A 23,938-nucleotide genomic window follows, 5' to 3' on the forward strand; every position below is an offset into this window, starting at 1 on the left:
TGCTGCCTGTTCCATACTCCCCCTACTCCTCATCTAGCCTTTTAGGGGTACAAACAATAGTAATTGGGGCCTAGTGTGGTTGTGTACGTGCGAGATACATACACTTTTTTTGATCATATTTCCTATTCCGCTATTCAATAAAAACCTTTGAGGATCAATTGAATTGCGGGATAGTCTGTGTCGGTACGTGTGAGAGAGATCCACCTTTCCAAGTTGTTGGGGTTCATCTCATACTTCTGAAGGTTTGAGGGTGCTGCCTGTTCCATACTCCCCCTACTCCTCATCTAGCCTTTTAGGGGTACAAACAATAGTAATTGGGGCCTAGTGTGGTTGTGTACGTGCGAGATACATACACTTTTTTTGATCATATTTCCTATTCCGCTATTCAATAAAAACCTTTGAGGATCAATTGAATTGCGGGATAGTCTGTGTCGGTACGTGTGAGAGAGATCCACCTTTCCAAGTTGTTGGGGTTCATCTCATACTTCTGAAGGTTTGAGGGTGCTGCCTGTTCCATACCCCCCCTACTCCTCATCTAGCCTTTTAGGGGTACAAACAATAGTAATTGGGGCCTAGTGTGGTTGTGTACGTGCGAGATACATACACTTTTTTTGATCATATTTCCTATTCCGCTATTCAATAAAAACCTTTGAGGATCAATTGAATTGCGGGATAGTCTGTGTCGGTACGTGTGAGAGAGATCCACCTTTCCAAGTTGTTGGGGTTCATCTCATACTTCTGAAGGTTTGAGGGTGCTGCCTGTTCCATACTCCCCCTACTCCTCATCTAGCCTTTTAGGGGTACAAACAATAGTAATTGGGGCCTAGTGTGGTTGTGTACGTGCGAGATACATACACTTTTTTTGATCATATTTCCTGTTCCGCTATTCAATAAAAACCTTTGAGGATCAATTGAATTGCGGGATAGTCTGTGTCGGTACGTGTGAGAGAGATCCACCTTTCCAAGTTGTTGGGGTTCATCTCATACTTCTGAAGGTTTGAGGGTGCTGCCTGTTCCATACCCCCCCTACTCCTCATCTAGCCTTTTAGGGGTACAAACAATAGTAATTGGGGCCTAGTGTGGTTGTGTACGTGCGAGATACATACACTTTTTTTGATCATATTTCCTATTCCGCTATTCAATAAAAACCTTTGAGGATCAATTGAATTGCGGGATAGTCTGTGTCGGTACGTGTGAGAGAGATCCACCTTTCCAAGTTGTTGGGGTTCATCTCATACTTCTGAAGGTTTGAGGGTGCTGCCTGTTCCATACTCCCCCTACTCCTCATCTAGCCTTTTAGGGGTACAAACAATAGTAATTGGGGCCTAGTGTGGTTGTGTACGTGTGATATACATACACTTTTTTTGGATCATATTTTCTATTCCGCTATTCAATAAAAACCTTTCTAGGGCAAGATCTTAAATTACAGAAATATGAGGAGACCGTCAAATAAGGGCCGTGGCCTGGGTCGTGGTGCTGCTGGTAGAGCTCCTGTTGCAAGGAGAGGACATGGTCGATCTGTGCCAGCTACACGCACAAGTGAAACACCTTCCTCAAGTGTGAGTAGGCGACAGAACCTGCATCAGTATTTGGTAGGGCATCAAACGCCCCTAGAAGTGATGAGGCCAGAACAAGTTGAGGCGATAGTAGATTGGTTTGCTGCTGACAGTGCCTCCAGTTCCTTCACATTGTCTCCCACCCAGTCTACTGCAGAAAGGTCAGAGTTGGCACCTGCAGCCAATGTCCAACCGTCTTTCACCTCACCCCCTTGCAAATCAGGCCAGCAGTCTGAGCCCCAAGCCATACAGCAGTCTCTTATTCTTTTTGAGGACTCTGTCAGCAGGGTTTCCCAGGGCCATCCACCTAGCCCTGCCCCAGAAGTGGAAGAGATTGAGTGCAGCGATGCCCAACCACTTATTCCTCAAGATGAGTACATGCAAGGATCATCGCAGCACGTCTCCGATGATGACGAAACGCAGGTGCCAACTGCTGCGGCGTTCAGCATTGTGGAGACCGACAAGGAGGGCAGGGGTGAAGACTGGGTGGAAGATGATGTGGAGGACGATGAGGTCCTCGACCCCACATGGAATGAACGTCATGCAGGTGAACTGAGTAGTTTGGAGGAAGAGGCGGTGGTCGCACAGAGCCACCAGCACAGCAGAAGAGGGAGCAGGGTGCAGAAGCGGAGCGGCCGTGCCCTAGACACTACGCCCGCTACTGCCCAACGCAGCAAGGGAACGAGCGCACCAAAGTCAGCTCAAAGGAGTTCTCTAGCGTGGAAGTTCTTTAGAAAATGTGCTGATGACAGGACACGAGTGGTTTGCACCCTGTGCAATCAGAGCTTGAAGCGAGGCATGAACCTTCTCAACCTGAGCACAACCTGCATGATCAGGCATCTAAGTGCAAAGCACGAGCTGCAGTGGAGTACACACCTTCAAAACCAAGAAACGTCTCTGGCTCATCCTGCTTCCTCTTCTGCTGCAGTCTCGGCCGCTCCAGCCACATCTGTAGTGATACCGGCACCTGCCACCCCGCAAACAGACGATCTGTCAGCAACACCACCACCTGGGTCACCAACAACCATCTCCACAATGTCCCGTGGAAGCGTTCAGCTTTCCATCTCCCAAACACTTGAGAGGAAGAGGAAGTACCCCCCTACCCACCCGCGATCCCTGGCCCTGAATGCCAGCATTTCAAAATTATTGGCCTTTGAAATGCTGTCATTCCGTCTGGTGGAGACGCACAGTTTTAAAAACCTTATGTCGGTGGCTGTCCCACAGTACGTCGTGCCCAGCCGCCACTACTTTTCCAGGCAAGCCATCCCTTCCCTGCACAACCAAGTGGGGGAAAAAATCAGGTGTGCACTGCGCAACGCCATCTGTGCCAAGGTCCACCTAACTACGGATACGTGGACCAGTAAGCACGGTCAGGGGCGTTATATCTCCCTAACGGCACACTGGGTAAATGCAGTGGCGGATGGGCCTGAGGCGGATAGCAATTTGGCGCATGTCCTTCCACCACCGAGGATTGCAGGGCGCTTCAGTTTGCCTCCTGTTCCTAACTCCTCCTACTCCGCTTCCTCATCCTCTACCGCCTCCTCATCCGGACAGCGTAACACCTTCACCACCAACTTCAGCACGGCCAGGGGTAAACGACAGCAGGCAGTTTTACAACTTGCCTGTTTGGGGGACAAACCACACACCGCGCAGGAGTTGTGGAGGAGCATGGAACAGCAGACAAATGAGTGGTTGCTGCCAGCGAGCCTCAAGCCCGGCCTGGTGGTGTGCGATAACGGGCGAAATCTCATAGCAGCTCTGGGCCTAGCCGGTTTGACGCACATCCCTTGCCTGGCGCATGTGCTGAATTTGGTGGTGCAGAGGTTCCTTAAAAACTACCCCGATATGTCAGAGCTGCTGCAGAAAGTGCGGGCCGTTTGTGCGCACTTTCGGCGTTCTCACCCTGCTGCTGCTCGCCTGGCAGCGCTGCAGCGTAACTTCGGCCTTCCCGCTCACCGCCTCATATGTGACGTGCCCACAAGGTGGAACTCCACCTTGCACATGCTGGAAAGACTGTGCGAGCAGCAGCAGGCCATAGTGGAGTTTCAGCTGCAGCACGCACGCGTGAGTCGCTCTGCGGAACAGCACCACTTCACCACCAATAACTGGGCCTCCATGCGAGACCTGTGTGCCTTGTTGCGCTGTTTTGAGTACTCCACCAACATGGCCAGTGGCAATGACGCCGTTCTCAGCTTAACTATCCCACTTCTATGCCTCCTTGAAAAAACAATTCGGGCGATGATGGAAGAGGATGTGGCACAGGATGAGGAGGAGGAGGAGGATGAAGAGGTAACATTTCCAAGGCTTTCAGGGCAGTCATTCGCAAGGGGCTCCGAGGGTGGGTTCCTGCACACGCAAACGCCAGGGACGCAATTGTCCAGCAGGGGCACAGTTCTGGAGGATGAGGAGGATGAGGAGGAGGAGGAGCTGGAGGAGGAGATGGAACCATGTTCACAGCAGGGTGGCACCCAGGCCAGCTCATGGCCATCACTGGTGCGTGGCTGGGGGGATACAGAGGACACGGACCATACACCTCCCACAGAGGACAGCCTTTCGTCGCCTCTGGGCAGCCTGGCACACATGAGCGATTACATGCTGCAGTGTCTCCACAACGACCGCCGAGTTGCCCACATTCTAACTTGTGCTGATTACTGGGTGGCCACGCTGCTGGATCCCCGTTACAAGGACAACGTACCGTCCTTAATTCACTCACTGGAGCGCGATCGCAAGATGCGCGAGTACAAGCGCACGCTGGTAGACGCCATGCTGCTGGCATTCCCATCTGACAGCGGGGCCACAGTGGAAGCACAAGGCAGAGGAGGAGGAGGAGGAGGTCGCCAACGCAACCAGGGCACCGCCAGCACCTCAGAAGGCAGGGTTAGCATGGCCGAAATGTGGAAAAGCTTTGTCAGCACGCCACAACAAACAGCAGCACCAGCAGCTCAGATGGAACGTCTTAGCAGGAGGCAGCATTTTACCAACATGGTGGAGCAGTATGTGTGCACACGCCTACATGTAGTGAATGACGGGTCTGCCCCCTTCAACTTCTGGGTCTCCAAATTGGGCACATGGCCTGAGCTTGCCCTTTACGCCTTGGAGGTGCTGGCGTGCCCTGCAGCCAGTGTATTATCTGAACGGGTATTTAGCACGGCTGGGGGCGTTATAACAGACAAGCGCAGCCGCCTGTCCAGAGACAATGTGGACAAGCTCACGTTCATTAAAATGAACCAGGCATGGATCCCACGGGACTTTTCCGTACCTTATGCAGAATAGCAATGGATACCGACCTTACCCACCCATTGTTCCATTTTTGCTCTTTCTCACTCTTTTGGGGTGTACCCTCATTTAAAATTTGTGAAAAGAAGCAGTGTTGGCTACCTCGTCCTCCTCCTCAGGGCCAGATTAATGTAGGGTCTATTGGAGCTGCAGCTCCAGGCCCCTACCTTTTATATAGGCCCCGGGTTGGCCATATTCACTGTTACCGCTCTTCTGTCACTTGTAAACACAGAAGTCTGGCTTCTATGCTCGCTTCCCCAGGCAGCACCCTCAGAACCTCCCCACACAGCGTGAAGGCCGGACAAGGAGGGACAGTTGGCGATGCATGGATGTGTTTATGGGCTTCAGAGACAGCATCCCATGTTGAATTAGGCATGCATGGCTGCACCCTTCCTCCTCTGGGTGCATGGCAAGGCACGGCCCTAAGGCCCTTCAAAATCCTCAGCACCAAGCCCATGATGCTGTTAATCCGGCCCTGGTCCTCCTCCACCGCCGCTTCCACCTACACCGCCCATAGGTGTGCGCAGCCTATTGCATTAAGGTGTGCACCCCAAAGTTGAAATACACATGCATGTGTTTGCCAGCAGGGAGAGTAATGTATCGGGGCCATGTACCTGTAGGCAAGGAGAAATAGAGCAGAGCAGGTCCCAGGGAGATCTTTCCCATCTCCTCACTGGCAATGCTATGTGCCCTAGGTGATTAGGGTGTGCCCAGGCACACCCAGCACACCCTGTGCGCACGCCTATGTCACCGCCACATCCACCACCACCTCAACCTCCCTCCTACTCCATATGGTTCTCGTCCTTCAGAGATGAAGAAGAACATTGTTTTATTTTTCTGTTTTTTTTTGTTGTTTTAAGTTATTTCCCTATCCACATTTGTTTGCAGAGAACTTGCCATGCTCTTAATTACGTTTTGCTGCCATTTGCAGCACTCTAGCCCTTTCCTTTGGTGTTTTAGAGCCATTTTAGTGCCTTAAAGTTCGGGTCCCCATTGACTTCAATGGGGTTCGGTGTCCGGGAAAAGTTCGGTAAAAGTCCGGGACACGGACCCGGACTTTTTTTTAAAGTTCGGCCGAACCCGTCGAACACGGACATCTAGGTGTCCGCTCAACCCTACTCATCAGCTGTCAGCTGATGTAAATAATAAAATAATGTAATCAATAGAAAATTCAGAAAAAAGAACAGCATGCCAAAATGTAAAAAAAAAAAAGAAACATTTTCTTATGACTTTATGTCCAATCCTTGCCCTCACAAAGTCCCCAAAGCCTCTAACCAACAAGCACAAGCTACCCAACCTCAATAATCAGAGTTCAGAAGCCTTTTAATACCCTACTTAGGCAACGTTTACATGGGCATCAGACTATAAAGCAAATGGAGCCGCAGTTAAACATCATCTTATATGCTTTCAAATAAAAAATAGGATGCTTTTATAAGTTTTTCATATGGGTTTATCAGAATTGAATGTGGAACTAAACCATCCTGTCCTTTATAACTAAGGCAGCTGCCATCTTAGCCTCATTTTGATTTCCAGTTGCCATGGTGCTGCAAATATGATCAGTTATTACATCAGACATTTGAAGGCTTGATAGTTTGGTTTAAAACACAAGCACTTGTAACAGTTATTATCCATGGCATACCTTGATTGTAATTGCTTTCGGAAACAAATTGATGGGTTTAACTCCAATTCAACTTTAAATTAGTTCAATACAACCCAGGTGCATTAAAGGAAAACATGTTCAAATTCTTACAGTTGGTTTTCTTTAGAAAACAGCCTGTCCCCTGCCAGCATGCTGCAGATTAGGCCAATTTCTCTGAATATGAAAGCAGTGGTTTCTCTGCAGACGTCTTACATGTCTCCTGCACAATCAGACCCATGCCTCTTCATTTTGCAAAGCTCTTCTTACTGTAACGATCTAGCTCTGACTCAGCAGGGGCATATTGGCCCTCTGCAAAGAGACCACTGCTTCCATGCACAGAGCAAGGGTACCTCTCTGCAACATGGTGGCAGGGGACAGGTTTTTCTGCTTAGGCTGTTTCTGCCTTTTAAAGAAAACAAACTGTAAGACTTAGGCCCCTTTCACATAGTCCAGATCGGGTTTTGTTCAGCAGGGGATCTGTCCCCTTATCCTGAGCTGAGCAGAGTGACTGGGTGACAGGTCTGTGTCTGCTCAGGTTATACAGACATATCCCGCTCTGCTCTATGGGCAGCTTGATGTAAACAGACTAGCTGTCCCTCCGATCTGATCCTTTCAGACGGAGGGTTTGCATCTGACTGTCCATAGAGGAGAATGGAGGGTCCGATCAGGTCCAGCTGAAAAACGGCAGTCAGACTTCTCGCGTGAAAGTGGCCTTAGTATATCTTTTGTTTTTGATGCACCTGGGAAGTATTTAGCTGATATAAATTGAAGGTTCAAATTAGGGTCATACAACTCGGGCTGTCCAACTGATTTCACCATAGAGGAGAGCGGGATTGTGTTCCTGTCCGCTCTGCACAGCGTACAGGACCTGTACCCCTGGTCGCCTCACAGGTCGCCGCAGGTCGCCTCCCATAGGGAAGCTGCGGACCCGTTCTAATAGGAGTGACACAAGTCGCTCCAACCTAGAAAAAGGGTCCGGAGCTTCTTTGGGGCGACCCGGAGGCGACCGCCATAGACTTCAATGTTATGAAGTCCGTGGCGGCCGCTCCGAGGTAGCGGCGTGCTGCTCGCACCGCGACCTCGGAGGTCGCGGTGCGAAGTAGCGTCGCCCCTATGTGAACGGGGGCTAAGTCTTTACCATTGTTTAGGTGGTGATCATGATGGCTGACCCTCCCAGTTAGCAGCTTTAGATGTGGTAAAGCTAATACCTTTTTCTTTAGGACACAAAAAAAGTAAAAATCTGCAATAAAGTTTACTAATGTAACACTGTCCTCGTAGGGCTTGCTGTGTGATGACTTCTTTGGTCTCCCTCTGATTACCAACGGACAGTCACTTGGCCGATTTTTCACACATCCATCCTTACTCCATTTGCTTGTTACTCGATAAACAGTCCAGGGTGGTTTTTTTTTTTTTTTTTTTATATTTATGGTGGAACTTGGATGGGAGAAGGGAATAGTGGGATACTCCAACTGAACTATTCACGGTAGATAAGGACAACACTCATTTGGCCTCATCAGATTACTTGTGGAAGCAAACACACTGCTTTTACCATACTGCTACTTGTATGGAAGAACTAAGTCCTCTTGCTCTTTAGCAGCAGACTTGATGCAACTACTTTACCTTCAGGACACTCTCTAGCATCCCCTTGACTAACACCTGTCCACTGACTCATCCACTAAAGGGATGGCCCTCACAGGACAGGCCCCATGACACAGATCTATACTCACTGTAGGCAGAATCAGATTCTCTCCAGTGTCTCCCTTCCAGTCAGCTCTGCAGGACATCTGGGTTCAGCCCCTATCTGACTCTCAGGCCCTCAGATCGACCATCCAAGGCCGCATGGCAGCTTCTACAGAGGAGGGGCAGCTGCCCCCTCCCTCCAGGACCCCGCTCTCCAGCCGAAAAAGCAGAGCACATGTGCCCTTAGCATTTATACAGTCACCAAGCATGCACCGAGGCACTTCCCTCTGCCAATCACCAGGGCTGTAACAAAACACGTGCCCTCATTTGTCAGGTTTCCTCCCACTATTGGACCAGTGTGAAACATTCAGACAAGCTGAGCTGCACCTAATCACCATGAGCAGACCGTACCAATGGATCCTGCTCTCTGATAGGCAGATAGCAATATAAATTTACCTGACAATCTCTCTGACAAGCAGAAAGACCCAAAAACTATACTCTCTTTCTAGCACCTACCTAGGAGGGTGCTACACTAAACTTCTCACGGTGGTCATTATTAGCCTGCACAAAATTGGATTTTAACTTAAAATATACACAATTGTATTTACTTTTTATAAACGTGATATGTAGACGGAACTGAGCAGCACCATACCAGACTGTCCTTTGATCATCGTATGTAAAATGATAAAGGATCTAATATGTTAGGGCTGAGAAGTGAGGCCTAGTGTGGTGTCCATGGCAACCTAAACCGGGCTTAGTTAAAAAAACCAAAGGCCTTTGGTGGTAACCATGGAAATGGAAGAATGACTTCTGCTGCTGGGTGATGGAGGGGGGGCCTCTTACAATCATGTACGCGCTGTCTTGGTGTCATGTTCTTTCAAGTGGCACTGAAAGTTTTATGTTAACTGTTTCCTCAATGAAGATGTGAAGTTAAGCGTCCAAAGACTTTACTTTGTATAGTCACTAAGCTTAACAGAATTTTTTAGACGGTTATAGTTATATACAGATGGAAGCATGATAACTGAAATGTTATGGCTACCAAGTTTAAATATATTTTAAAGGCTGTTAGTGGTGGGAAAATTAAATCGTAAAGTGGATGCAAACCTCAGACATGAAAAATGAACAAAGCACATCCTTTTATATTGCACACTTTTCTCTATACAAAGCACTGACTGTGATTTCTGCCTGCTACCTTCTTCCTCTGCTATCTGCATGAGTCCCTTCTGACATGTTTTCCTGACACCAAGAGATAAGAAGGTGATGGGGGAGGAGAGTTCCAGCACACAACCTGCCATTCACTGCATTGTTCCTAGGTATTATGGTGGTGGGGGGTCCCTTCCCTCCAATCAGGGCTCAAAGCTCCCCTCACTGATATTCCTGCTGTGAGACTTTAGATCCCCACCCCTGCTGCTAGAGCTGAGTGAATGTGAGGGTTTTCAACCACTTTAGAGTCCATTCACACTTATACGACTTTAAAATCATGCAATTTCCAATGCGACTTTACCGTGAGACTTTCGTGGGACTTTGATGTGACTTTGATGCGATTTAGATATGGATTTTAAGGGGAACCCCAGATTCTAAATAAGCTCCCGCCCGCAGACCCCCACAACCACCGGCCAGTGTTGTGGGGAAGAAGCTCTTGTCCCCATCAACATAGGGACAAGGTTTTTTGGGAGAGCAGAGTCCCCCCTGCCCCAAAGCACCCCCCCCCCCATATTGAGGGCATGTAGCCTGGTATGGCTCAGGAAGGGGGGGCCCACTCATATCCCCTTTCCTGACCTGCTGGGCTGCATGCTTGGATAAGGGTCTGTTATGGATTTTTTTTGGGGGGGGGGGGCACGCCACTTTAAAAAGAAATTTGGTGTGGGGTTCCCCTTAAATTCCATACCAGATCCAAAGGGCCTGGTATGGATTGGGGGGAGGGGTGTTCATGCATTTTTTTTTCTTTTTTTTCATTGCCGGCATTCAAGTTACACACAAGCCACCCCGAAACTGCATCGATATGATGCAGATGCAACTTTCAGGTGAAATAAAAATAATCACAGCATATCAGCATTATGACCAAAGTTAGTTAGACACCGCAATCTAAGGCTCATAACCTGCTCAGCCTGCACGATTACAACCACCGATCCCCAATAGATTGAGAGCGGTGATTTTGGGATAGAGACAAACAGCTGGCAGAGTTGGGTGTCGCGGGGTCATGCCCAGATGCGTTTCGTCATCTCGACTTCTTCCGCGGGCGTGGCAACATGACGCAATTACCCATATTTATAGCTATCTCCAGCCATTCACCACACAGGGTGTTCGGAGAGAATCATTCTGTTAACCCTATGCATTCTTATACTAAATAGCTTGCACTATGTGAGACTATACGAGATTTGACTAATCTTGCAGTCAAAACATATATATGGTCTTATTCCAGCCAATTGACTGACATATCAGGCCGAATTCCATCCTTCTCTTATCATTCATATATTAACAAATATGCAAACATTATAATCATAATGCACAACATTTTTCCATCCGTTCCTTAAAATGTATATATTTAAATACAAGTTCCATACCATCTAGCCAGAAATTAAATGGAACAAACCAAAGTAATACTGAAAATGTATAAAATTCCAAACCAGGACCTAAAAAAATATTTAAAAAAATAATTTAAAATAAAAGATTAACTTAATAATCGTTAATAAAGCCGTTCAAGCCCAATTCCACATTCATCCCTTTTGGACCTAAAGTGTTTGTCAAATATATCCATTTGGTTTCACATTTAGACAGTTCTCTAACCCTACTGACCACTCTCCATACAGGGTGAGTTTTTTCTATCCTGAGGGGTCTCGCTTATGTTTTTGTCTAAAGTCTAAGGACACGCTACAATGTTTATATCCTATGCTGATGTTCCACATGTGTTCCGACACTCGTTTCACTAGTGTTCTTTTAGTGAGGCCAATATACATTAACCTGCAAGGGCATTCTAGGGCATAAACAACATATGTGAAATTACATGATATAAATTAATTTATTTTGAATCTTTTACTATTGGCAGTGGATCTAAAGTAGTAAGCCCTCTAATATTTGTATTTACTTGCTGACAGGCTTTACACTTCATGCAGGCATAAAATCCTGCTCTTTCCCAAAACATCTGTGGTCTTGCCGGCTGGTCCAATACCTTTTACACTGCCATATCTCCAAATGATGGAGCTTTTCTGTAAATAAACATTAGATTGCTAGGGAAATACATTCCAGTATTTCCTAAAAATGGCTTCCACTTCCCTAAATTGGGAGTGAAAGTTACTGATAAAGCCCCATTCGTATTTATCATCCTTAGATTCTGCTTTATCCATCAAAATCATCTCCTGTGATGTTTGTCCCACTTCCTGAATTACCTCCTCTAAAATAATTCACTTATACCCCTTTTCCACAAATCTCTGTTTAATTAATTGAGATTGTGACATATAGTCAGCATCCGAGGTGCAGTTTCTCCTAATCCTTGTAACTTGTCCTTTTGGTATGTTCCTAAGCCATAGTAGATGATTTCCACTGTATATAGGAAGATAACTAATCCGATCAGAAGATTTAAAATATACCTTGGTGGCTAATTGGTTATTTTGTTTCATAATAGTGACATCTAAATAGTTGACTTCTTCTGGAGTTCCTCACTCCAGCAGTAGTCTAATTTTATATTATTATTGTTGGTGTTCAAACAAATTAAAATCATTTGTTCTGTTCACATACAAGAAAAAAATTTGGAGTTTTTCCTTTCTAAAATTTTCATTTGGAAAGTCAAAATCGGATGTCGAAAGTTGTGTACACACTATATGGAAATTGAACGATCGCGCCTCGTACGGAATTTTTCTTGCGATTTTGTTATAGTGTGTACACACCTTAAATAGTGTGCCAGGTAGTGTTGAGCGAACACGGACTGTATTATTCGTGTTCGTACCGAATAATTGGATTTTTTTTACCCGAACACGGACACGGACACTTTACTGTATGTTCGGGTAAAAATCCGTGTTCGGTCGTTTTATTTCCGGGTTTTGCATGCTTTGGCGCTCTTTTCATGGCGGGCTTTCAACAGCCAATCAACAATCGTTTAACTGGTGTGCCTTAAGCCATCCCAGCCATGCCTGCAAATGTCTTAGTAGCTGTGATTGGCCGTCTGAAGCATGTGACCAAGTCTTTATAAGTTCGAGGCAGCCGCCGCAGCAGCGTCATTCTGCTGCTTAGCTAAGGGACAGAGCACACATCAATGTGCTGGCTGCTGATTAGGGAAAGATAGGCAGGAAAAAACCATTTGTGTCCGGATAGAATTGAGGGACAGGTCGGAGTGTTTAGGCAGGGCGAGTTGTAGGCATTTTAGGGATAGAGTCTGCTGAATTATAGGGTCAGTGTCTTCTACAAACTACAATCGATATTGCTGTGTGGGGGGTGGGGTGAATCTGCACTCAATCCTGATCTACGATCTCTTCTCAATCCTGTTAGGGACAGAGTCTGCTGAATTTTAGGGAAACTGTGTTCTACAAACTACAATCGATATTGCTGTGTGGTGTGGGATTGGAGATAGGCAGGTGTCAGTGATCCACATCCATTTTTCTGTGTGTGAGCTGCAGTGAACACAATCTTTTTGGGCTGCAGTGAACACAATCTTTTTGGGCTGCAGTGAACACAATCTTTTTGGGCTGCAGTGAACACAATCTTTTTGGGGTGCAGTGAACAAAATCTTTTTGGGGTGCAGTGAACACAATCCTTTTTGGTGTGCAGTGAACACAATCTTTGTGGGGTGCAGTGAACAAAATCCTTTGTGGGGTGCAGTGAACACAATCTTTTTGGGGTGCAGTGAACAAAATCCTTTTTGGGGTGCAGTGAACAACATCCTTTTTGGGGTGCAGTGAACACAATCTTTTTGGGGTGCAGTGAACAAAATCCTTTGTGGGGTGCAGTGAACACAATCTTTTTGGGGTGCAGTGAACACAATCTTTTTGGGGTGGAGTGAACAACATCCTTTTTGGGGTGCAGTGAACAAAATCCTTTTTGGGGTGCAGTGAACAAAATCATTTTTGGGGTGCAGTGAACACAATCTTTTTTGGGTGCAGTGAACACAATCTTTGTGGGGTGCAGTGAACACAATCTTTTTGGGGTGGAGTGAACAACATCCTTTTTGGGGTGCAGTGAACAACATCCTTTTTGGGGTGCAGTGAACACAATCTTTTTGGGGTGCAGTGAACACAATCTTTGTGGGGTACAGTGAACAGAATCTTTGTGGGGTGCAGTGAACACAATCTTTGGGGGGTACAGTGAACACAATCTTTTTGGGGTGCAGTGAACACAATCTTTGTGGGGTGCAGTGAACACAATCTTTTTGGGGTGGAGTGAACAAAATCATTTTTGGGGTGCAGTGAACAACATCCTTTTTGGGGTGCAGTGATCAAAATCCTTTTTGGGGTGCAGTGAACACAATCTTTTTGGGGTGCAGTGAACAAAATCCTTTGTGGGGTGCAGTGAACAGAATCTTTGTGGGGTGCAGTGAACACAATCTTTGGGGGGGTACAGTGAACACAATCTTTTTGGGGTGCAGTGAACACAATCTTTGTGGGGTACAGTGAACAGAATCTTTGTGGGGTGCAGTGAACACAATCTTTGGGGGGTACAGTGAACACAATCTTTTTGGGGTGCAGTGAACACAATCTTTGGGGGGTACAGTGAACACAATCTTTTTGGGGTGCAGTGAACACAATCTTTGTGGGGTGCAGTGAACACAATCTTTGGGGGGGTACAGTGAACACAATCTTTTTGGGGTGCAGTGAACAACATCCTTTTAGGGTGCAGTGAACACAATCTTTGTGGGGTGCAGTGAACAACATCCTTTTAGGGTGCAGTGAACACAATCTTTGTGGGGTACAGTGAACAGAATCTTTGTGGGGTGCAGTGAACACAATCTTTGGGGGGTACAGTGAACACAATCTTTGTGAGGTGCAGTGAACACAATCTTTGTGGGGTGCAGTGAACACAATCATTGTGGGGTGCAGTGAACTCAATCTTTGTGGGGTACAGTGAACACAATCTCATACTTCTGAAGATTTGAGGGTGCTGCCTGTTCCATACTCCCCCTACTCCTCATCTAGCCTTTTAGGGGTACAAACAATAGTAACTGGGGCCTAGTGTGGTTGTGTACGTGTGATATACATACACTTTTTTTGGATCATATTTTCTATTCCGCTATTTAATCAAAAACCTTTGGGGATCAGTTAAATTGGGGGATAGTCTGTGTTGGTACGTGTGAGAGAGATCCACCTTTCCAAGTTGTTGGGGTTCATCTCATACTTCTGAAGGTTTGAGGGTGCTGCCTGTTCCATACTCCCCCTACTCCTAGCCTTTTAGGGGTACAAACAATAGTAATTGGGGCCTAGTGTGGTTGTGTACGTGTGATATACATACACTTTTTTTGGATCATATTTTCTATTCCGCTATTTAATCAAAAACCTTTGGGGATCAGTTAAATTGGGGGATAGTCTGTGTTGGTACGTGTGAGAGAGATCCACCTTTCCAAGTTGTTGGGGTTCATCTCATACTTCTGAAGGTTTGAGGGTGCTGCCTGTTCCATACCCCCCCTACTCCTCATCTAGCCTTTTAGGGGTACAAACAATAGTAATTGGGGCCTAGTGTGGTTGTGTACGTGTGATATACATACACTTTTTTTGGATCATATTTTCTATTCCGCTATTTAATCAAAAACCTTTGGGGATCAGTTAAATTGGGGGATAGTCTGTGTTGGTACGTGTGAGAGAGATCCACCTTTCCAAGTTGTTGGGGTTCATCTCATACTTCTGAAGGTTTGAGGGTGCTGCCTGTTCCATACTCCCCCTACTCCTCATCTAGCCTTTTAGGGGTACAAACAATAGTAATTGGGGCCCAGTGTGGTTGTGTACGTGTGATATACATACACTTTTTTTGGATCATATTTTCTATTCCGCTATTTAATCAAAAACCTTTGGGGATCAGTTAAATTGGGGGATAGTCTGTGTTGGTACGTGTGAGAGAGATCCACCTTTCCAAGTTGTTGGGGTTCATCTCATACTTCTGAAGGTTTGAGGGTGCTGCCTGTTCCATACTCCCCCTACTCCTCATCTAGCCTTTTAGGGGTACAAACAATAGTAATTGGGGCCCAGTGTGGTTGTGTACGTGTGATATACATACACTTTTTTTGGATCATATTTTCTATTCCGCTATTTAATCAAAAACCTTTGGGGATCAGTTAAATTGGGGGATAGTCTGTGTTGGTACGTGTGAGAGAGATCCACCTTTCCAAGTTGTTGGGGTTCATCTCATACTTCTGAAGGTTTGAGGGTGCTGCCTGTTCCATACCCCCCCTACTCCTCATCTAGCCTTTTAGGGGTACAAACAATAGTAATTGGGGCCTAGTGTGGTTGTGTACGTGTGATATACATACACTTTTTTTGGATCATATTTTCTATTCCGCTATTTAATCAAAAACCTTTGGGGATCAGTTAAATTGGGGGATAGTCTGTGTTGGTACGTGTGAGAGAGATCCACCTTTCCAAGTTGTTGGGGTTCATCTCATACTTCTGAAGGTTTGAGGGTGCTGCCTGTTCCATACCCCCCCCTACTCCTCATCTAGCCTTTTAGGGGTACAAACAATAGTAATTGGGGCCTAGTGTGGTTGTGTACGTGTGATATACATACACTTTTTTTGGATCATATTTTCTATTCCGCTATTTAATCAAAAACCTTTGGGGATCAGTTAAATTGGGGGATAGTCTGTGTTGGTACGTGTGAGAGAGATCCACCTTTCCAAGTTTTTGGGGTTCATCTCATACTTCTGAAGATTTGAGGGTGCTGCCTGTTCCATACCCCCCCTACTCCTCATCTAGCCTTTTAGGGGTACAAACAATAGTAATTGGGGCCTAGTGTGGTTGTGTACGTGTGATATACATACACTTTTTTTGGATCATATTTTCTATTCCGCTATTTAATCAAAAACCTTTGGGGATCAGTTAAATTGGGGGATAGTCTGTGTTGGTACGTGTGAGAGAGATCCACCTTTCCAAGTTGTTGGGGTTCATCTCATACTTCTGAAGGTTTGAGGGTGCTGCCTGTTCCATACCCCCCCTACTCCTCATCTAGCCTTTTAGGGGTACAAACAATAGTAATTGGGGCCTAGTGTGGTTGTGTACGTGTGATATACATACACTTTTTTTGGATCATATTTTCTATTCCGCTATTTAATCAAAAACCTTTGGGGATCAGTTAAATTGGGGGATAGTCTGTGTTGGTACGTGTGAGAGAGATCCACCTTTCCAAGTTGTTGGGGTTCATCTCATACTTCTGAAGGTTTGAGGGTGCTGCCTGTTCCATACTCCCCCTAATCCTCATCTAGCCTTTTAGGGGTACAAACAATAGTAATTGGGGCCCAGTGTGGTTGTGTACGTGTGATATACATACACTTTTTTTGGATCATATTTTCTATTCCGCTATTTAATCAAAAACCTTTGGGGATCAGTTAAATTGGGGGATAGTCTGTGTTGGTACGTGTGAGAGAGATCCACCTTTCCAAGTTGTTGGGGTTCATCTCATACTTCTGAAGGTTTGAGGGTGCTGCCTGTTCCATACTCCCCCTACTCCTCATCTAGCCTTTTAGGGGTACAAACAATAGTAATTGGGGCCCAGTGTGGTTGTGTACGTGTGATATACATACACTTTTTTTGGATCATATTTTCTATTCCGCTATTTAATCAAAAACCTTTGGGGATCAGTTAAATTGGGGGATAGTCTGTGTTGGTACGTGTGAGAGAGATCCACCTTTCCAAGTTGTTGGGGTTCATCTCATACTTCTGAAGGTTTGAGGGTGCTGCCTGTTCCATACCCCCCCTACTCCTCATCTAGCCTTTTAGGGGTACAAACAATAGTAATTGGGACCTAGTGTGGTTGTGTACGTGTGATATACATACACTTTTTTTGGATCATATTTTCTATTCCGCTATTTAATCAAAAACCTTTGGGGATCAGTTAAATTGGGGGATAGTCTGTGTTGGTACGTGTGAGAGAGATCCACCTTTCCAAGTTGTTGGGGTTCATCTCATACTTCTGAAGGTTTGAGGGTGCTGCCTGTTCCATACTCCCCCTACTCCTAGCCTTTTAGGGGTACAAACAATAGTAATTGGGGCCTAGTGTGGTTGTGTACGTGTGATATACATACACTTTTTTTGGATCATATTTTCTATTCCGCTATTTAATCAAAAACCTTTGGGGATCAGTTAAATTGGGGGATAGTCTGTGTTGGTACGTGTGAGAGAGATCCACCTTTCCAAGTTGTTGGGGTTCATCTCATACTTCTGAAGGTTTGAGGGTGCTGCCTGTTCCATACTCCCCCTACTCCTCATCTAGCCTTTTAGGGGTACAAACAATAGTAATTGGGGCCCAGTGTGGTTGTGTACGTGTGATATACATACACTTTTTTTGGATCATATTTTCTATTCCGCTATTTAATCAAAAACCTTTGGGGATCAGTTAAATTGGGGGATAGTCTGTGTTGGTACGTGTGAGAGAGATCCACCTTTCCAAGTTGTTGGGGTTCATCTCATACTTCTGAAGGTTTGAGGGTGCTGCCTGTTCCATACTCCCCCTACTCCTAGCCTTTTAGGGGTACAAACAATAGTAATTGGGGCCTAGTGTGGTTGTGTACGTGTGATATACATACACTTTTTTTGGATCATATTTTCTATTCCGCTATTTAATCAAAAACCTTTGGGGATCAGTTAAATTGGGGGATAGTCTGTGTTGGTACGTGTGAGAGAGATCCACCTTTCCAAGTTGTTGGGGTTCATCTCATACTTCTGAAGGTTTGAGGGTGCTGCCTGTTCCATACCCCCCCTACTCCTCATCTAGCCTTTTAGGGGTACAAACAATAGTAATTGGGGCCTAGTGTGGTTGTGTACGTGTGATATACATACACTTTTTTTGGATCATATTTTCTATTCCGCTATTTAATCAAAAACCTTTGGGGATCAGTTAAATTGGGGGATAGTCTGTGTTGGTACGTGTGAGAGAGATCCACCTTTCCAAGTTGTTGGGGTTCATCTCATACTTCTGAAGGTTTGAGGGTGCTGCCTGTTCCATACTCCCCCTACTCCTCATCTAGCCTTTTAGGGGTACAAACAATAGTAATTGGGGCCCAGTGTGGTTGTGTACGTGTGATATACATACACTTTTTTTGGATCATATTTTCTATTCCGCTATTTAATCAAAAACCTTTGGGGATCAGTTAAATTGGGGGATAGTCTGTGTTGGTACGTGTGAGAGAGATCCACCTTTCCAAGTTGTTGGGGTTCATCTCATACTTCTGAAGGTTTGAGGGTGCTGCCTGTTCCATACTCCCCCTACTCCTAGCCTTTTAGGGGTACAAACAATAGTAATTGGGGCCTAGTGTGGTTGTGTACGTGTGATATACATACACTTTTTTTGGATCATATTTTCTATTCCGCTATTTAATCAAAAACCTTTGGGGATCAGTTAAATTGGGGGATAGTCTGTGTTGGTACGTGTGAGAGAGATCCACCTTTCCAAGTTGTTGGGGTTCATCTCATACTTCTGAAGGTTTGAGGGTGCTGCCTGTTCCATACCCCCCCTACTCCTCATCTAGCCTTTTAGGGGTACAAACAATAGTAATTGGGGCCTAGTGTGGTTGTGTACGTGTGATATACATACACTTTTTTTGGATCATATTTTCTATCCCGCTATTTAATCAAAAACCTTTGGGGATCAGTTAAATTGGGGGATAGTCTGTGTTGGTACGTGTGAGAGAGATCCACCTTTCCAAGTTGTTGGGGTTCATCTCATACTTCTGAAGGTTTGAGGGTGCTGCCTGTTCCATACTCCCCCTACTCCTCATCTAGCTTTTTAGGGGTACAAACAATAGTAATTGGGGCCCAGTGTGGTTGTGTACGTGTGATATACATACACTTTTTTTGGATCATATTTTCTATTCCGCTATTTAATCAAAAACCTTTGGGGATCAGTTAAATTGGGGGATAGTCTGTGTTGGTACGTGTGAGAGAGATCCACCTTTCCAAGTTGTTGGGGTTCATCTCATACTTCTGAAGGTTTGAGGGTGCTGCCTGTTCCATACTCCCCCTACTCCTAGCCTTTTAGGGGTACAAACAATAGTAATTGGGGCCTAGTGTGGTTGTGTACGTGTGATATACATACACTTTTTTTGGATCATATTTTCTATTCCGCTATTTAATCAAAAACCTTTGGGGATCAGTTAAATTGGGGGATAGTCTGTGTTGGTACGTGTGAGAGAGATCCACCTTTCCAAGTTGTTGGGGTTCATCTCATACTTCTGAAGGTTTGAGGGTGCTGCCTGTTCCATACCCCCCCTACTCCTCATCTAGCCTTTTAGGGGTACAAACAATAGTAATTGGGGCCTAGTGTGGTTGTGTACGTGTGATATACATACACTTTTTTTGGATCATATTTTCTATTCCGCTATTTAATCAAAAACCTTTGGGGATCAGTTAAATTGGGGGATAGTCTGTGTTGGTACGTGTGAGAGAGATCCACCTTTCCAAGTTGTTGGGGTTCATCTCATACTTCTGAAGGTTTGAGGGTGCTGCCTGTTCCATACTCCCCCTACTCCTCATCTAGCCTTTTAGGGGTACAAACAATAGTAATTGGGGCCCAGTGTGGTTGTGTACGTGTGATATACATACACTTTTTTGGGATCATATTTTCTATTCCGCTATTTAATCAAAAACCTTTGGGGATCAGTTAAATTGGGGGATAGTCTGTGTTGGTACGTGTGAGAGAGATCCACCTTTCCAAGTTGTTGGGGTTCATCTCATACTTCTGAAGGTTTGAGGGTGCTGCCTGTTCCATACTCCCCCTACTCCTCATCTAGCCTTTTAGGGGTACAAACAATAGTAATTGGGGCCCAGTGTGGTTGTGTACGTGTGATATACATACACTTTTTTTGGATCATATTTTCTATTCCGCTATTTAATCAAAAACCTTTGGGGATCAGTTAAATTGGGGGATAGTCTGTGTTGGTACGTGTGAGAGAGATCCACCTTTCCAAGTTGTTGGGGTTCATCTCATACTTCTGAAGGTTTGAGGGTGCTGCCTGTTCCATACCCCCCCTACTCCTCATCTAGCCTTTTAGGGGTACAAACAATAGTAATTGGGGCCTAGTGTGGTTGTGTACGTGTGATATACATACACTTTTTTTGGATCATATTTTCTATTCCGCTATTTAATCAAAAACCTTTGGGGATCAGTTAAATTGGGGGATAGTCTGTGTTGGTACGTGTGAGAGAGATCCACCTTTCCAAGTTGTTGGGGTTCATCTCATACTTCTGAAGGTTTGAGGGTGCTGCCTGTTCCATACTCCCCCTACTCCTAGCCTTTTAGGGGTACAAACAATAGTAATTGGGGCCTAGTGTGGTTGTGTACGTGTGATATACATACACTTTTTTTGGATCATATTTTCTATTCCGCTATTTAATCAAAAACCTTTGGGGATCAGTTAAATTGGGGGATAGTCTGTGTTGGTACGTGTGAGAGAGATCCACCTTTCCAAGTTGTTGGGGTTCATCTCATACTTCTGAAGGTTTGAGGGTGCTGCCTGTTCCATACTCCCCCTACTCCTAGCCTTTTAGGGGTACAAACAATAGTAATTGGGGCCTAGTGTGGTTGTGTACGTGTGATATACATACACTTTTTTTGGATCATATTTTCTATTCCGCTATTTAATCAAAAACCTTTGGGGATCAGTTAAATTGGGGGATAGTTTGTGTTGGTACGTGTGAGAGAGATCCACCTTTCCAAGTTGTTGGGGTTCATCTCATACTTCTGAAGGTTTGAGGGTGCTGCCTGTTCCATACCCCCCCTACTCCTCATCTAGCCTTTTAGGGGTACAAACAATAGTAATTGGGGCCTAGTGTGGTTGTGTACGTGTGATATACATACACTTTTTTTGGATCATATTTTCTATTCCGCTATTTAATCAAAAACCTTGTGGGATCAGTTAAATTGGGGGATAGTCTGTGTTGGTACGTGTGAGAGAGATCCACCTTTCCAAGTTTTTGGGGTTCATCTCATACTTCTGAAGATTTGAGGGTGCTGCCTGTTCCATACTCCTCCTCCTACTGCTCAACCATCCTTTTAGGGGTACAAACAATAGTAGTTGGGGCCTAGTGTGGTGGTGTACGTGCGAGATACATACACTTTCTTTTTGATCATATTTTCTATTCCGCTATTCAATTAAAACCTTTGGGGATCAATTCAATTGCGAGATAGTCTGTGTCGGTACGTGTGAGATCCACCTTTCCAAGTTGTTGGGGTTCATCTCATACTTCTGAAGATTTGAGGGTGCTGCCTGTTCCATACTCCTGCTCCTACTGCTCAACCATCCTTTTAGGGGTACAAACAATAGTAATTGGGGCCTAGTGTGGTTGTGTACGTGCGAGATACATACACTTTTTTTGATCATATTTCCTATTCCGCTATTCAATAAAAACCTTTGAGGATCAATTGAATTGCGGGATAGTCTGTGTCGGTACGTGTGAGATCCACCTTTCCAAGTTTTTGGGGTTCATCTCATACTTCTGAAGATTTGAGGGTGCTGCCTGTTCCATACTCCTCCTCCTACTCCTCATCCATCCTTTTAGGGGTACAAACAATAGTAATTGGGGCCTAGTGTGGTTGTGTACGTGCGAGATACATACACTTTTTTTGATCATATTTCCTATTCCGCTATTCAATAAAAACCTTTGAGGATCAATTGAATTGCGGGATAGTCTGTGTCGGTACGTGTGAGATCCACCTTTCCAAGTTTTTGGGGTTCATCTCATACTTCTGAAGATTTGAGGGTGCTGCCTGTTCCATACTCCTCCTCCTACTCCTCATCCATCCTTTTAGGGGTACAAACAATAGTAATTGGGGCCTAGTGTGGTTGTGTACGTGCGAGATACATACACTTTTTTTGATCATATTTCCTATTCCGCTATTCAATAAAAACCTTTGAGGATCAATTGAATTGCGGGATAGTCTGTGTCGGTACGTGTGAGATCCACCTTTCCAAGTTTTTGGGGTTCATCTCATACTTCTGAAGATTTGAGGGTGCTGTCTGTTCCATACTCCTCCTACTCCTCATCCATCCTTTTAGGGGTAGAAACAATAGTAATTGGGGCCTAGTGTGGTTTTGTACGTGCGAGATACATACACTTTTTTGGATCATATTTCCTATTCCGCTATTCAATAAAAACCTTTCTAGGGCAAGATCTTAAATTACAGAAATATGAGGAGACCGTCAAATAAGGGCCGTGGCCTGGGTCGTGGTGCTGCTGGTAGAGCTCCTGTTGCAAGGAGAGGACGTGGTCGATCTGTGCCAGCTACACGCACAAGTGAAACACCTTCCTCAAGTGTGAGTAGGCGACAGAACCTGCATCAGTATTTGGTAGGGCATCAAACGCCCCTAGAAGTGATGAGGCCAGAACAAGTTGAGGCGATAGTAGATTGGTTTGCTGCTGACAGTGCCTCCAGTTCCTTCACATTGTCTCCCACCCAGTCTACTGCAGAAAGGTCAGAGTTGGCACCTGCAGCCAATGTCCAACCGTCTTTCACCTCACCCCCTTGCAAATCAGGCCAGCAGTCTGAGCCCCAAGCCATACAGCAGTCTCTTATTCTTTTTGAGGACTCTGTCAGCAGGGTTTCCCAGGGCCATCCACCTAGCCCTGCCCCAGAAGTGGAAGAGATTGAGTGCAGCGATGCCCAACCACTTATTTCTCAAGATGAGTACATGCAAGGATCATCGCAGCACGTCTCCGATGATGACGAAACGCAGGTGCCAACTGCTGCGGCGTTCAGCATTGTGGAGACCGACAAGGAGGGCAGGGGTGAAGACTGGGTGGAAGATGATGTGGAGGACGATGAGGTCCTCGACCCCACATGGAATGAACGTCATGCAGGTGACCTGAGTAGTTTGGAGGAAGAGGCGGTGGTCGCACAGAGCCACCAGCACAGCAGAAGAGGGAGCAGGGTGCAGAAGCGGAGCGGCCGTGCCCTAGACACTACGCCCGCTACTGCCCAACGCAGCAAGGGAACGAGCGCACCAAAGTCAGCTCAAAGGAGTTCTCTAGCGTGGAAGTTCTTTAGAAAATGTGCTGATGACAGGACACGAGTGGTTTGCACCCTGTGCAATCAGAGCTTGAAGCGAGGCATAAACCTTCTCAACCTGAGCACAACCTGCATGATCAGGCATCTAAGTGCAAAGCACGAGCTGCAGTGGAGTACACACCTTCAAAACCAAGAAACGTCTCTGGCTCATCCTGCTTCCTCTTCTGCTGCAGTCTCGGCCGCTCCAGCCACATCTGTAGTGATACCGGCACCTGCCACCCCGCAAACAGACGATCTGTCAGCAACACCACCACCTGGGTCACCAACAACCATCTCCACAATGTCCCGTGGAAGCGTTCAGCTTTCCATCTCCCAAACACTTGAGAGGAAGAGGAAGTACCCCCCTACCCACCCGCGATCCCTGGCCCTGAATGCCAGCATTTCAAAATTATTGGCCTTTGAAATGCTGTCATTCCGTCTGGTGGAGACGCACAGTTTTAAAAACCTTATGTCGGTGGCTGTCCCACAGTACGTCGTGCCCAGCCGCCACTACTTTTCCAGGCAAGCCATCCCTTCCCTGCACAACCAAGTGGGGGAAAATATCAGGTGTGCACTGCGCAACGCCATCTGTGCCAAGGTCCACCTAACTACGGAT

The sequence above is a fragment of the Pelophylax lessonae genome, assembly GCF_965119305.1.
Source record: "Pelophylax lessonae genome assembly, chromosome: 11".
NCBI classification, from domain to species: Eukaryota; Metazoa; Chordata; class Amphibia; order Anura; family Ranidae; genus Pelophylax; species Pelophylax lessonae.